The sequence below is a fragment of the Takifugu flavidus genome, chromosome 19 (genome assembly GCF_003711565.1).
Source record: "Takifugu flavidus isolate HTHZ2018 chromosome 19, ASM371156v2, whole genome shotgun sequence".
Taxonomy (NCBI): Eukaryota; Metazoa; Chordata; class Actinopteri; order Tetraodontiformes; family Tetraodontidae; genus Takifugu; species Takifugu flavidus.
In genome coordinates, this window is record NC_079538.1 from 940021 (window position 1) to 955970 (window position 15950).

The window sequence follows — 15950 nt, forward strand, 5'->3', positions numbered from 1 at the left end:
CATGGTCATATTTTAAAAATCAGTTTTTGCCACAGATTTAGGTGCTGCTTTGGGATACTCATTAAGTCTGCTGTGAAAACAGATTTCCTCAGAGAACAGTTATTCTTGAAATTCAAAGTCTAACTGCCCAGTGTTATATCAGTGCCATTGAGACATGGGTGAAAACAATTTATTTATTAATTATAACAAACCAGTCTCTCTTTCCATGCTTCCTGTTATGTCAGTCATGCATTGATTTATGCTTATTAAGTCGCAATTATGCATGTAATTCACTGCCTGCATTCCTTCAGTGCAGCTATACTCGACGTTAACAGAGTCATCAGGCTGAAAACAACTATTATTATTATTGTTGTTGTTGTTGATGATATTATTATTATTGTTGTTGGTGGTGATGTTATTATTATTAGTGGTAGTAGTAATATTATTCTTATTAATAGTAGTAGTAATAATATTATTAATAATGTTAATATTTAGTAGTAGTATTAGTAGTGGTATCATTGTATAAAATGTGTACTAATTCATCACTAATTTAGTTTACAGCTGTTTTTCTGACTAAATATTATTTGAAACTATTAGGATGAAAAAGAGTTATGTCCTTAAACTGCAGACATACAACAATGGAACTGGTTTGTTATCATGGTGATTTAAATGCAAAAGAATGACAAAGGCAATAAAATTGAATGTAAGATTTAAAGAGTTGCTCTATAGCAGGGGTGGGGGAACCTTTTTCATATCGAGGGCCATTTCAATTTTTATAAAGTCCTCCGAGGCCATACTATTATGAACACATACCTAGGGATGCAAAAAAAAGACAAAAAAAGTCTATAACCACTGTGTTACTAAGTCTCATGATTGCTGCATTTGAGTTTGAATTATTTATTTAGCACACATACATATAAAATCACCAAAAAAATAGAATAAAATGACAAACAAGTAAAATATGTTTTCATGATCATACAAAACAATAAAAAAAAGAGGTGCAGAGTTGAGGCAAGAGACCCGTAAGTGCCTGTTCGAGGCCTCTACTCACAAAAACTGCAATACAACAAGATAATCAAGAAAATAAATGAAAAGAAAGAAAGATAAAGACAATAATAATAACAACTAGAAAGCGCTCGGAGAGCGCAGACCTCCGCCAAGCGCAACAATTCCTGGCATATTGTGGTTTCCACCACCAAAATATTAGTCCCACATATACTTTGACTACATATTTAGATTCCTTGACCATAAAAACATACCGTTAGCCACTGGAATCATAACAATATATGTCTTAGTTCAATAGTTATTCCCGGAAAAAAAATTCACGCTTTGAAACAATTTTACTTTGTCCGGCGCGATCGCCTCAGCCGCGGCTACGAGGCACGTTCACGAACTCTTCTTCGGCGTGAGGTTTCAGCTTCGTGGCTATTAATTCACTCACCACAAAACTTGCACGCGTAATATTCTCTCTGTCGGTACATGGTCGTGTGAAAGCAGCTAGTTGAGCCTCCAAACTCCGGCGAAGAGCGTTAATTTTATCCAAACTCATCTGTCCTTTCAACTCGTCGAGTTTAGCGTGTTTCGCTATGCATTTTTCGTCCGTGTCAATCAGTCCAGCCCACTACGTACATCACATGCTGTGTTCACTGACCCTGACCTTGACTCGGACATAACATAACCGTCTGTTTTATCTCAGAAAACGGGAAAATATTTCCTCTTGTTACGAAAGAAATTTCAGGATACGAAAGGCAAAAATACGCTACCGCTGCTACTCGGAGCTCGCGGAGTTTAGCGAAAAATCTTATTGCGTTGCGGGCCGGTAGAAATGGTCTCGTAGGCCGTATACGGCCCGGAGGCCGGGGGTTCCCCACCCCTGCTCTATAGCATAATGTTTGTAGTTTTGGCAGCGTCATTGTATTTAGTCTGTTGAGCATGAATAATGAAGGGTCTGTTGATGTGCGTTTCACCAGAGGGATGTCGCCCTCGGTAAATCATAATGGCACCTTCTGTTTCGGTCTCTAGGATACTCCATTGCTTTAGGAAATATAGGTTTTCATTCATTTGCCATTTTTTCCCACACTGGTTAAATAGCTTTCATTTTTGTCCTCATCACCCCGTCCTTGTTGTCTGGCCTGGTGGCGACTCTTCCTCATTCATCTTAACTCTCTTATGGCCTGTTTAATCTCACTGTGAGGGCAGATCTTTAAAGTAGATTCAAGTTAACATGTTGATGACATAATTTAACCCAAAACACCACAGGGGGTAGTTGTCAGTTGGTGACATTGAATACATATGTTGTTGTACATTTGGAGTGATCAGAGTCAGCGTACGGACCCCAAGTTTTATTGTGGTATTTTAAAAAACATAGAAAATTTGTTCATTTATTTTCCGTTTCTATGTCGACACTGTTGTTTTCACCCTCCAGCCATCAACTGATTTATTTCCTAGTGATTAAATGTTTTACTTCATATCAACTGTGTATTCATTGAAAAAGGGTTTCATAAAGAGTGTGATTTATCATTTCCCAAACCACAGAAAATCAAAGCTCTTTGTCAAGTCACTCAAATTGCAGCTGAGAAAAAACACACATGTTCTGGTATAGATTTGTAAGCTGAAGCCTTTAAAGTGTATCACATTATAGTGTTCCACATAATTTACCACAGACTGACTATATTCATTCTGTTCAGGTGTTGAACAGAGAAGTGAGGAATGAGGAGAAACTTTCTCTGGGAAGGAAAATTGTCAATCAATGCGACAAATGGAGCAAGACTCTGTCTGCTTTACAACGGGAGTACGACAAAGCTGTGAAATGGATGATGGGCACTTGAATGAGAGCGAGAACTGTGAAAAGAATGAAGATTTGAAGAAAAGACCTCTTTGTGACCTCGGTGATCAGGAGGAGACCTGCAGGAGGCCTCTGCAGTGGCTCTCTCTCCCTGCTGCAGTGCGTTCGTGGGCCAGAAATCCACAGACAAAATGAAACAACTCACACAGATGTAATGAGAAAGGCGGGTGGAGACGTAAAATGGAAACGTGTGTGTGCGTGTGTGTGTGTGTGTTTGTTCACGGCATGATTCACATTGTGTGCAACATCAATCACAATGTTATTTTTGGAGATTTTAATAGTAAAACCTCTGATGTTTATTTATTAGAGTTCCTCTTTTTTATCTTTTAGTATAATTTTAAAAATCATACAGCAACTTCACTGAGGACACATAATAAAAAAAAGCTCTTAAAACAATTTCTGTGTGCACATCTGATATGTTTATTTGAAAGTTCTGAGATGTTTACCTGTTTTATTCATCATTCTTGTCTTTTTGCTGCCTTCTTTTTGCTCTCTTTATGATTTTGCACTATTATTCCAAAGGTTTTGTGGCTTCAGTCTGGAGCAACAGTAATAAGGACAAAATAAATTCTCATTGTCATTTGACAGAAACCTTTTATCCATCATTGGTCCAAACGTCAGAGTAACTTCAGATCACTTCTGTTGAACTCTGATCATTTGTTTTAGAGTAGGTAAATGTGCTCTTTGTTTCATCATCACTAGAAGTTCATCCTGGTTTGTTAATTTTTTTTGGGGGGGGGGGTTGGTTTTTGGGAATTTTGCTTCGTAAAATGTAAAAATGTTTTTCAATTGTAATTTGTCTCAAACTTTGTAGAAGTGTTTCATGAATTTTACTTTGTGTTGCCCTTCTCAGCCACCGTAGAACCATCAGGAGGGTGTCAAATCCCACAAAATTCAAGCAGCAACGACCGTTTTAACTCTGAGGCACTGTGTTGGGATGTCGTGGTCACTAGCAAAGGTGTCACATTTTCATATGGCACCTTTGCTAGTAACCACGACATCCCAACAAAGGCAATTCTATTTACAACTATATATACAATTTACAACTCTATACAATCATTTTCAATGAAAAAATTGTGAGACTCAAATATGCCAGTCTGATTTTAGACCATTTTGGATCACAAACTCCAAAAAAAAAAAAAAAAAATTATGAGTATACACACGACAGAAAAGAGTTTTCATATTTTTATTTATGGTGTCAAATAATGGAACAAGTTATGTATGGAAGTAAAACTAATAATTTTAATTCAGCCATAACTTTTATGCTTTTTCCTCTTGTTGTTGTTGTATTATGAGCCTCATCTCATCAAATAAACCCAATTGCATCATCGTTGTTGCATCTGTGAAGCCGCCACAGGCTAAATGTATAACCGGGAAAGTGCAGCGTCATTGTCACTGCCTATGATTGCAAATTAAGTGCAAAAGGGGGAGTTTTAACAACAATAGTGGCAAAAAAAAGGAAAGAAAGAAAGCGTTAAGCGAAGCTGTTATTTCCCACAGCATTTCAGTCACAATGATAAACATATTTTAAAGACTTTAAAGAGCTTGACAGGACATATTAGTTTAAGGTCTCCAGCCCAGTAGAGCTGGTCAGGACACAACAGCTGTGGGAGTTTGAGGAGTAAAACCAGTAAGAAGTGGAACAAGAGCAGCTGTTTACATGACAGGAAAAAAATTAAATTAAAGTCAAGAGAGCTGCATCCCAGTCACAGTGCTTCACGCCTAAACTCCAGCAGAGGGACAGATCGGTGCATCTGGCTGGGGCTGAATTATGGGCTGCCCTAGGAGATGAATGCATAACCCCTGTCACATCTGTCCAGGAATGCGTTCTGCATCCGGATGAACCTTCAGGGAATAAATGTGGTGAAGATGACACATAAGATTAAAGCATGAGCGCAGTGGAGGGCCGAGAGGCTGACAATGAAGGGATGTGATGCTGCGTGCAGCTCACTGGAGGGGTCCTCATCCCAGCTTTGATGAGACCACAGTCAACTGGCCTGTTGTTGCTCTCTGCCAGTTGTTGTAACCTTAACTTTGTGGCCGTGCTGTGGCAGGAAAAGTTGTGATATGAGGATTACAATCAGAATTAATCAGGGTAAACCTCAGCGATGTTGATTTGAGTCTGTGAGGAAGCTGACGGCTATAAATACCGACTCACGTCATGGTTCCATGAATAATAACAGAATTCAGTTGATTTGATCTTTTAATGGAAAAAACAGCCAAGTTACCCAACTGGCCGGTGGCAGTTGATTAAATAGCAGAAAGCGAACATTTTGCCAAGATGTTTTGATTTACAGCAACATTATCAAACCAACTCACAACAAACCAGAGAATGAAGAAAAATGGAGTTTCAATCCATTTCTTTGGACCAATGACAGGGTTCAAATTGCATAACTCTAGCTCAGTTGTTGTTTTGGTTTCTATAATCTTTCAAATTCAGTTTTCCCCAGTTTCAAATCCACTCTGCTTTGTTGGCACTGAATCAGCAATAACACAATGCCTCAACTACAGCCTCAACAGGCAGAACAGGCAGATAGAACAGCTGATGATTCTGGTAAGACCAGAGGTGGGGGACTGTGCATCTATATCAACAAGACCTGGTGTATGGATTATATTACTCTTAGGAGACACTGTTCATCTAACCTTGAGTTTATCTTGGTAAATGTAGACCGTTTTATCTGCCCGGGAATTTACGTCCATAATAGTAACTACAGCTTACATTCCCCCAGATGCTAATGCCACACTCGCAATAAACAAACTTCATGCAGCCATTAGCCAACAGAAAAAATGCCCACCCGGAGGCTGAATTTCTTGTTGTGGGTGATTTCAACCACACAAACTGAAAAACAGAGCTTCCCAAATTCCACTAACATGTTTCCTGCAATACAAGAGGGAGCAAAACCCTGGACCATGTTTACACAAACATGGCTGGTGCCTATCCGGCAAAACCCCACCCCCACCTAGGACAATCAGACCACCTTTCTTTGTTCCTCAATCCCAAGTATTCACCCCTCATCAACCGGGCGAGGCCGTCAGTGAAGACCATCAAGGTGTGGGTGGCAGGGGGAGACTCTGTACTCCAGGAGATGTTTCAACCCATAGACTGGAGTATGTTTACTCCCCCAGGCCAGCTGTGGCTTACATGCTGATATAGACAATCTCACCTCATCTGTTTTGGACCACATCACCACCACCATAGACAGCAACGCAACCACGAAGCAGATTACCACATACCCCAATCAGAAGCCATGGATGAACAAGGAGGTGCGTCTCCTGCTGAGGGTGCGTAATACTGCCTTCAGATCAGGGGACGCACGGGCCTACAGCACAGCCAGGGCTAACCTGAGGAGGGACAAAAAGGGCAAGCACACCTACAAACGCAAAATAGAGGGTCACTTTTCCAACTCTGATCCCAGGCATATGTGGCAAGGCATCCAGGCCATTATAGACTACAAACCCAACAACTCCACCCCCACAGCCATGGACACCACCTTCCTGAATGAGCTCAATAACTTTTATGCTCGCTTCGAGAAGGACAGCAACAGCAGCCTCAGGACCCCACTGCCAGCAGACCACCAACCCCTCACACTCTCCTCCAATGCTGTCTACATAGCCCTGAGCCAGATTAACCCCGAAAGGCTGCTGGTCCTGACGGCATCCCTGGACATGTGCTCAGAGCATGTGTAGAAAAGATCGCTGGGATTTTTATGGACATCTTCAACCTGTCCCTTGCCTATGCGGCGGTTTCGACATGCTTTATGGCCGCAGCCATTTTTCCAGTACCAAAACATTCCAAACCGACGTGCCTCAATGACTACCGTCCGGTAGCACTCACCTCCATTATTATGAATTGCTTCAAGCGGCTGGTCCTGGCACACCTGAAGGACTGCCTCCCACCCACACTCGACTCACACCAGTTTGCCTACTGCAGCAACAGGAGCATAGATGATGCATAGATGATGCAGCACTGCACTCTGTGCTCACACACCTGGACAACAGAAACATATGCACAGTTGCCGTTTGCTGACTTCAGCTCAGCTTTTAACACTGCCGTCCCTCCACCAAACTTGGAGACCTGGGCATCAGACTTTTTGACCAACAGACCAAAGCATGTTAGGTCAGGTCACAGCTGCTCCACTACATCACACTCAGCACCGGTGTGCCACAAGGCTGTGTGCTGAGCCCATTCCTTGTGCTCTACACCCACAACTGTAGCCCTGTACATGGATCAAACTCCATCATCAAGTTTGTGGACAACACCACGGGGATTGGTATCATCAGCAACAACGATGAGACGGCCTATACAGAAGTGGTACAGTACCTGACCACACGGAGCGCTGACAACTACCTGCTCGTCAACACCAGCAAGACCAAGGAGCTCAAAGTGGACTTCAGGAAGGCGAGAGGAGACACATGATCCCATCTACATCAACGGGTTGGCCATCGAGTGTGTCTCCAGCTTCAATTTCCTGGGGACCCATATCTTGGAGGACCTATCTTGGACCACAAATACCTCCAGCCTGATCAAGAAAGCTCACCAGTCTCTTCCTCTTCTTCCTGGGGACACTGAGGAAGAACCACCTGTCTTCAGCCATCCTGGTGAACTTTTATCACTATGCGATAGAAAGCATCCTAGCAAACTGTGTGACAGTCTGGTAGGAAGCTACACTATTTCTAAGTGCAAGGCTCTGCAGCGAGTGGTGAAAAAGGCCCAATGAATCACAGGGACCCCACTTCCACCCATCGAGGATGTCCAGAAGAAGTGCCGCCATCATTGAGCACGCAGCATCCTTAAGGACTTCTCCCACCCTGCCCACAGACTGTTTTCCCTCCTGCCCTCAGGTAGGCGCTTCAGAACCTTCAGAACCAGGACCAGCGGACTGAAGACCACCTTCTTCCCCAAAGCTGTGTCCTTGCTGAACTCCAGCTGATGGGGGGGGGTGGGGGTTCAGCAAGGACACAGCTCTGGGGATGGAGTGCAGTGAGATGTGAAGTGGTGTATCCCCCAATACACCACTTCACATCTCACTGCACTATATTTACACAACTACACAATAGCTTAATATCCTACATAGCTACAGTTTAAACTTATTTATACACATTTTTGCACTTAACCCTGACTTTTCATCTGTACATTCCTGATTTATCATTTGCACATTCCCTCTAGTCTTATGTAAATAGTCTCTGCACTTATAGGCATTTAAGGTACATACCCATCTGTAAATTATGTCCATAAGACAACCTGTAAATCATTGCAAAGTACCATAACATTACACAGCACATAATTTATTTATTACTCATTATTATATCTGCACTTGCTGCTCTTTTTGCACTTCTGGTTAGATGCGAAACTGCATTTTGCTATGTACCTGTACATGTGCAATAACAATAAAGTTGAATCTAATCTAATCTAATCTGAATCCAACCCCCACCCCCCCCACTACCCCACCCCACCCCAGCCACACAGACAAGGAATAACTCCCTGTTAACAGGTAGAAACCTTCCACAGAACCCGTCTAATTCAGGCCAGCTGCATTGGGAGAGACAGAAAAAAGAGAGGAAAACCCAACAAATGCAGCACATCAACAAGAGAGGTTCAGAGACACCAACATGGGATGACCTCTCTTGCTTATTCCTGTTAGCTTGTTTACAAAGACCTTTATTATGCAACTCAGTTTTAAGTGTGAGCATGTGATTGTAATGACAGCATCTCTGGAATGGGGTGACCCACTTTTTATCAATAAATCATCTGTGTGTGGCCCTGCAACCTCTTTGTCACAGGATCTTTGACTAAAAGTGATTGTGCACAACTAGAAATAGTGAATAATTACTCTCCTGAGACCTGAACGTGTTCTGTTGATGCATAACCTGAAACATCTAGATTTGGCAATACAAAAAAAAAAACTTGAGAAAAGCAGCTATTTTATGTATTTAGACAGCCCATTTCCCCTTAAATGAAACACCACATTATAACTTTGAAATATCTAAAAGGAATTTTAAAAGCAGTGCCTCTAAATGTTTCTGGTGCATGGTCAAAGATCAGAATCAATAAAGATTCTATATTCAATAATTTACATTGGTGCTACTGAGGTGCTTGTTGCCACCAGTGATTCCAGTTCTCTTCTGGAGTTTTGGCAGGCTTTGCTGATTTTGGGCTGGAAGTAGAATTAAAGTCAACTAAAGATAAACAGTCAGCGAGGCTTCATTGTCGATAATTTGTAGTTTTTGCTTTACCTTGCTAGCATGGAGACTTTGCATACATTTGGGATTTGGAAACATCTGCCAATAGATTATGTTGACGTGGAGAAGCTAACATTCCCGAGGCTGCTAAAATTCTCCTGTAGTAATAAATATATATACAAAAGCCCAGTCTTTCAAAAGGCTCACTTATTAAAGAGAAATACACCGAGTGCATGTGACAGTACACCCAAATGCTGAGAACAAGAATGTTCTCAAGGTTTTTTTCTTCGAACACATCATGTGGTTCACGGACTCAGTGACTGAAATTATTCCCTCAGAACATCTGATTACTCCTCTGGCAGTTTCTGCTGCAGAGATTCAATAGTTCCCATTGTGCATGTTGACGTAGCAGCTGGGGAACTTTGACATCCATCAGAAAAGGCCAGTGACTTGGTTTTACTAGGCAGCATTAAAGAGATTAGGCCAAATGGACCAAGACAAAGTGTAGACAAACGTTATTAACCCTCAGACATGAGGCAGATCTTTTTCTCAGAAGTCGAATTTGGTTCATCTCCATCCATATATTGCAGTTCGGTAGCTGAGGTCCTGCTGTGACGCCATTGTTATGATCCTCTCTGAATTAAAGCCATCCAGAATCTCCATGAGCCCTTTACCCCAACAACAACCTAAATCTAAACAAGGTCAGCTATGTGGCGTCAACCCTCCTTCCTCCACAACGTCAAAAATGAAGGATGGCTACACGATCTCCACCTGTGCACAACTTACTGGTAAAAATGGAGAGTTTACATCATCGCTTACGTAATGCACACAAATCTATAAGCAGATTTATGTCCAAGGGAGTCTCTGGATAAAAATCCAACCTGATTTCATTCCAAGCGTACAACAGCCATCCAGGTGCATCCTGTCTGCATTTGTGACTCCTGTTTCCTGGATGCAGTGATGAAGAAGTAGCGGGTAGAAGTGGTGCCAACCTTTCCTCCATTAAAAGCGTCCTGCGTCTCAGACCTGTCCACACCCTTCGCTTCCTTTCAGCCGGACCTTTTGGTTCCACACCCACATTTTTAACAGCTCTAACAAATTGTGCTGCTGGTGGCCGAGGGATCAAATACACACTAAGTCCTGATTCTATTTGTGTCAAAACTAAATTAAATTCCACAGAATCCATCGGACTCTGCATGTGCTGCATGAAAAGAGTTTATCAATGAGTGATTGAGACTCATCTTTGTGGGTAAAACGGAGCATTTCAACAGTTTAATGTCGACATCTGTACGGCTCTGAAAATGAAGGCTGGGATTTTCAAAGCAGAGCAGATTGCTCCAGTAAGACCAGATCATGCCAGTCCCAGGAGACGGGTTAACAACACAAGATGCTCCTCAGAGCGTGCGATGCTCTCTGTGGCTCTGGCATTAGCGCAGCGTCAGCTGTGATAAACAACAGCAGAGCGCCACACATGCGTTGGCGGCCCCCTCGACAGCAGCGGCAGCTGAAAATGGAAGTTGCACCTGCATTTAGCATGTTAGCAATAACAATATATTCGTGCAGAACGTGTTGCTCCTTCCCACATCGCACTCCTGATGCTGCGATCTGTAAGTTGACACAGGTGCTGCTGAAAAACTTTCTACTTCAAAGTCACGGTTGAATGCGCTGAAACTTCCAAATGACGAATGTTCTAAATAGTGATTATTTAAAAACGGTGTTGCACAAGGTTCTGTGCGGGGGTTGAGCCCCATAGCGTGCAGGAACAAGCTCCCAAGGCCATTTCTCAATATGTGTACTTCTTGGTCCTTGCGTTCTAGTGCCCAGTCGGGTTCCATTTCAAAGTTGGCACCCTTTCAAGTACTCTCTAAGTTTCCCAAAAGTGTACTTGCTCGGCCTATTTGATCAAGTATGCATCAGTTGTGACTTGTGTGGACTTGGGACAGCTCGGTATCCCACAATGTATTTCACCTGTTAAGCAGAAGAATAAGCTGCAATGGCACAAAGTGTGTACTTCCAAGTAAAGTGTGTACTACAGCTGTTCACAAAACCATGCCTACTTACTGTGAATTGAGAAATGGCATTTTGTGCATCCTACTCCTACACCTTTTCCCTGGAACAGGTCATTGCTGGGCTGACATGGGTCTCTAATGATCCTGGTGGTTCTGGTCTCTGGTCTTAGATGGCAGTAGCAGCCCAGTGCAGCCATTTGTTAATCTTCACCACGCAGGCACAGTCTTGTGAACTTCTGTAGTTCATAGATAATTGTACTTTGAAGTAGAGACCTTTCACCACTGCTGCTGCTCCCACTGGCCAATAGGAAATTCACTGGGGTATAAATATTTGTCCCAGGTCCAGTGAATACTTGATAAAACAGGCAGAGGGAAACTTGGTGCGTACTTGGCTGGTTGCCGGAGATGAATTGGAACCATACGAGATCGAGAAGTACGCATGTGTCCTGACCAGAGCTGTTCCCAACCAGGAGGTGAAGGTCTGGGTCAGGACGTTGTACAGCACCGGTGTAGAACATTCAGCATTCGGCATTTACAGTGAGCGTAGTAAACACTGGGGCACGGCGCACCTGGCAACAGCACAAGGCTCAAACACATGCACAGTCCACGTCTAAAAGAAGACGTTTTCCCCCTGATGCCCTTTTCTCTTGCCGGGTTCGGTGTTCAGAGGCCAGCGGACCGGGTCTGGGCAGATCTGGGTATGTTTAAGGCACGCTCAAGGATAAAAACGCCTGTAAAACCGATGGTCAGTTTGGATCAAAAACAGCAGAAGCAGTGACAAAATAATGGTTGTTGATGCCATTTGAGGCCTTCGGTACCAGGACCAGGAGTCTTGGGGGGTGGTTTGGAACAACATTTAAGAATTTGAATTGCTTTTCATTGGTTAAAAAAAAAAAATCTAAAATAGTTATTTGTGCATTTTATTCCACTTGTTTCCGCAGTAAAGAGAACCAGCACAAACCGGCTCTTTAGTAGCGATGCATCAAACTTTGTGTTTCAGACGAACTAACCATAAAATCACACAGACGTCAAGCTGAGTTTTCAGAAATTCCAATTTTTTGGATAACTGTAAGTGTAATAACCGCTGTGTGGTGGACTTTTGGGGCTAGAGACCTGCGGTCCACCCGCTGAGCTTCTGGTAATTCCTCCCATAAAACGAGCAGCACTCAATAGCCTGACGATTGAACCTGAGGTGTTGTGGACTGACTGATGTGCAGCTCTGTCTGCAGGAACTTTGTCACTTTTGTTTGTTGCATGTGACGTGTTGACAGGTGGCAGGGAGCAATTATGGATTTGACACACGATTAGTGAAAGTAGATTAAACTGAAAGATCTTGAGTTACTTTGAAGAGCCCAAGCATTGATTTCCTGTACATCACTGTCTCTGCCTTCAATAGCAGCAAGAAGCTCCAAAAGAGGCCACAACGTGATTTCCTCTAACATGCTAATTTCTGGGAACCGTATGGATCAGATCTAAGCAGAAGCAGCATAGGTGTGTCTGATGTGTGGATCAAGGACATAATCTGTGCAGTGAAACTTTATTTAGGTTTGAAGATTTTCTTAACTATATCTAACCAGAATAAAGCACTAAACAGCAGCGACATGGGCAGTAGTAAAACAACGTTAGCGTAGTAGCTTGTCTTTGATATTTGTAAGGTCTTTCATATATTTGGAAGGGTTGGAAGGTCAAAGTCCCTCCAGAATCCAGGATGTACTGTGATGAAAATGTAATCATTGCTTTCTTGGTCCATGGTCAATATTTTATAATAATTTCATGAAAATCCGTTTAGAACCTTTTGAGTTATTCTCATATCCTTCTTGGTGGAGGCAACTATACTGTCCTGCATTACACCATACTGTGCTATGCGATATGAGGGAGCACCTAGGAAATAATCATACGCATCTTACACACATACACATCAACACTTGCTCTTTTACCGCTGTACTATAGTTTAAACTGATTTAGTTGTTGGCTTTCAGTGGTGATGTCATTTTCAATATGTGTCTAATAACTATAATGTTAACTTTTATTTGCCTAATCAACAACTGCAGCTCACAAATGGACACAAGCTAATGCTGCTGCAAGTGATGGTGTACTGCAGGCTCCCAGATGTTCCCTGATATCCACCCTAAACAGGAACGCCCCACAGGTGAACTCCATGCTTAGAAAACCAACCTGTTACATGCGGCGGCGGCTCTAAACATAGGAAGACATCAACCAATCCCCCCCCCCCCACACACACACACACACACGCACACCCTGCATGTAAAATCACCTCTTTAACAAATCAGGTTCATGCAGGCTCTGTTGCGTGTGTGCTGAAGTTGGGTGAATCATTTGCACTGACATCTTCACCCGTCTCTCATTTCCAACAGCAACAACTGGCTCAACTGTAACGTGATAAGAGATGGTAATGTTGGCTACAAAAGGCACAGCATTCCAGTCCTGGGGGAGGGAAGATGTCTGGTTTGCTTTATACAAAACTCCTTTCTGGTTTGAAAGTGGGACATCTGGTTATGTGGAATAACCCAAGATTAGATGTTTTCGCTAATGCAGCATTGCATTCATTTGGCACTTAAGTGGTTCTGTTGCGACAATGATTATTTACACAAATTAATGGAGAGTTCTGATGACATTGATGATTAAATGAGCCCAATTGGGAGAGAACGTTCTCCATTAAGGTCAAAGTGGATGGGGCTGTTGCTGCTGGCCGACTTGTCCTTAAAAAACGACTAAAGGAATTTTCCTAAATCTGCGAGGTCGGCCTTCATTTGCATGGTGCCTATCTTCAGCTCTGGTCAGATACAAATATATTATATTGTCTCAGTACTTTATATGTCAATGTATTCTGCGACAGCAGCATCAATTACATCTTAAAGCACTTGTTAATGACTGGACATTAATGGGTAAATGTTTAATGATAAACTAGTGTTGAGTGAGCTTTAAGCTGCCCAAAACAGTCAAGTCAGAGAGGCGTGTGCTGTCTCTTCCTCTGAATCTGTGATCAGCAGCTTTGACGTACAGACAACTTATGCAACATTCTCTTGTCTTTGCTTTTCATTATTCAGTTCGGATGTCGGTGCTCAAGCAAGCGTGCAGTTGGTGCCGACTGGAACATTCAACATTGATGAAAATGACCTTCAGGCTTTCTCTTCTGTATGGGGTTTTTCATACCGCTCCATACTGGCTCGGACACTACGCTCCTGAATTGCTGGCTGTCTGTGGATCTTTGCATGTGGCTGCATCCATCTGAAACATCAGAAGTGCAACAAAAGCCACATGTCAAAATACTGCAAATTCCCTTTTGGCCATTGACTCCTTCCGCTTCCTGGGCACCACCATCACCCGGGACCTTAAGTGGGAGCCAACCATCAGCTCCCTCATCAAGAAGGCCCAGCAAAGGATGTTCTTTCTACGGCAGCTGAGGAAGCTCAAACTGCCTCCCAGGATGTTGGCGCAGTTTTATACGGCCATCATCGAATCCATCCTCACCTCCTCCATCACTGTGTGGTTCGCTGGTGCCATTGTCAGGGACAAACTGAGGCTGCAGCGCGTCGTGCGCGCTGCCGAGAAGGTGATCGGCTGCAGGCTTCCATCCATCCAGGACCTGTATATCTCCAGGACCCGGAGGTGTGCAGGTCGGATCACGGCCGACCCTTCCCACCCTGGTCACGGACTGTTTCCCCCCTCCCCTCAGGCAGGAGACTACGGTCCATTCGGACCAAAACCTCCCGCTACATGAACAGCTTCTTCCCCTCTGCCATCAGGCTGCTGAACACCAAGTGACTTATCACTTAAGCACCATGTACAGCAGCCAGTCGGACTCACGAACAATACATCACATCCTGCATTGACCTGCACTATTTCTTACCACTTACCTCTTACCACTTACTATTTATGTATATACTGTATATATGTCTTATTTTTATTTTATTTATCTTATTCTAGTGTGGTCTTCTTTATGTTGAATGTCGCAGCGTCTCACCAAGACAAATTCCTAGTTTGTGTAATACTGTGTATTACATGAACAATGGCAATAAATCTGCTTCTGATTCTGATTCTGATTCTGACATGTGCAAATGAGCAGGTTTGCTTCCTCGCACATACACACTGGAGTCCTGGATAAATTAGTGCAGCTGCTGTTTAATCACAACAACAGCTCGCAGACAGTGGTTTTATGGATCCCCTCCAATCATTGCATGTGTGAATACTCTTAAAGGCTGTTAATCAACAGAGAAGCTCATCACGGGGGGGTAAGCCCTCGAATCCATTAAGGAAATTTGGGGCCCCTGCCCTTCACGCCACGCTGGGCTGGTTACATTAACGCTATTATATCTTCTGGAATGCCCACGCTGCTGTGACATAACGGATAACTACTCAGAGGATGGTCCAGGGATTAGCATCAGCCATCCAAGCAAAGTGATGAAGCGGCAGGAAAATGCTGGTTCCATATTTGGTCGGCCACCAGTTGCTCCAGATCAGGATGGGAAAGCTGTCCCAGAACTCACTGGGAGAGGCCATTTACATACACCATCATTTCCATAAGCATGCACGTGTGTTTGCACCGTAAAGGAAACAGAATGAAACTTGCACGTCCATCCGACTGTCCTCGTCATCCCTCAGCAGGGATGGAGGGGGGCCTGGAGCCCAACTGTCCTCAGGCAAGGGGACGCCCTTGACAAGTGTCCAAGACGTCCCTGATAGTATTCATTAAAGGGAGTACATGTAGAACAGGTCTTAGAACCACCTGTTGAATGGTGCACTCCCCCAAACCCACCCCTAAGGGTTTCCATTGAGCCCCTTGAACACCAGCGTAGGGTAGTAGCAGAGGGTAAATACTGAGGGGACGTGATGGAGCTCTGCCGAGGACAAACCGAAGTAGAGGTCACACCATCGTAACCTCCATCTCCATCTGAGTGGCAAGAAGCTATTACTGG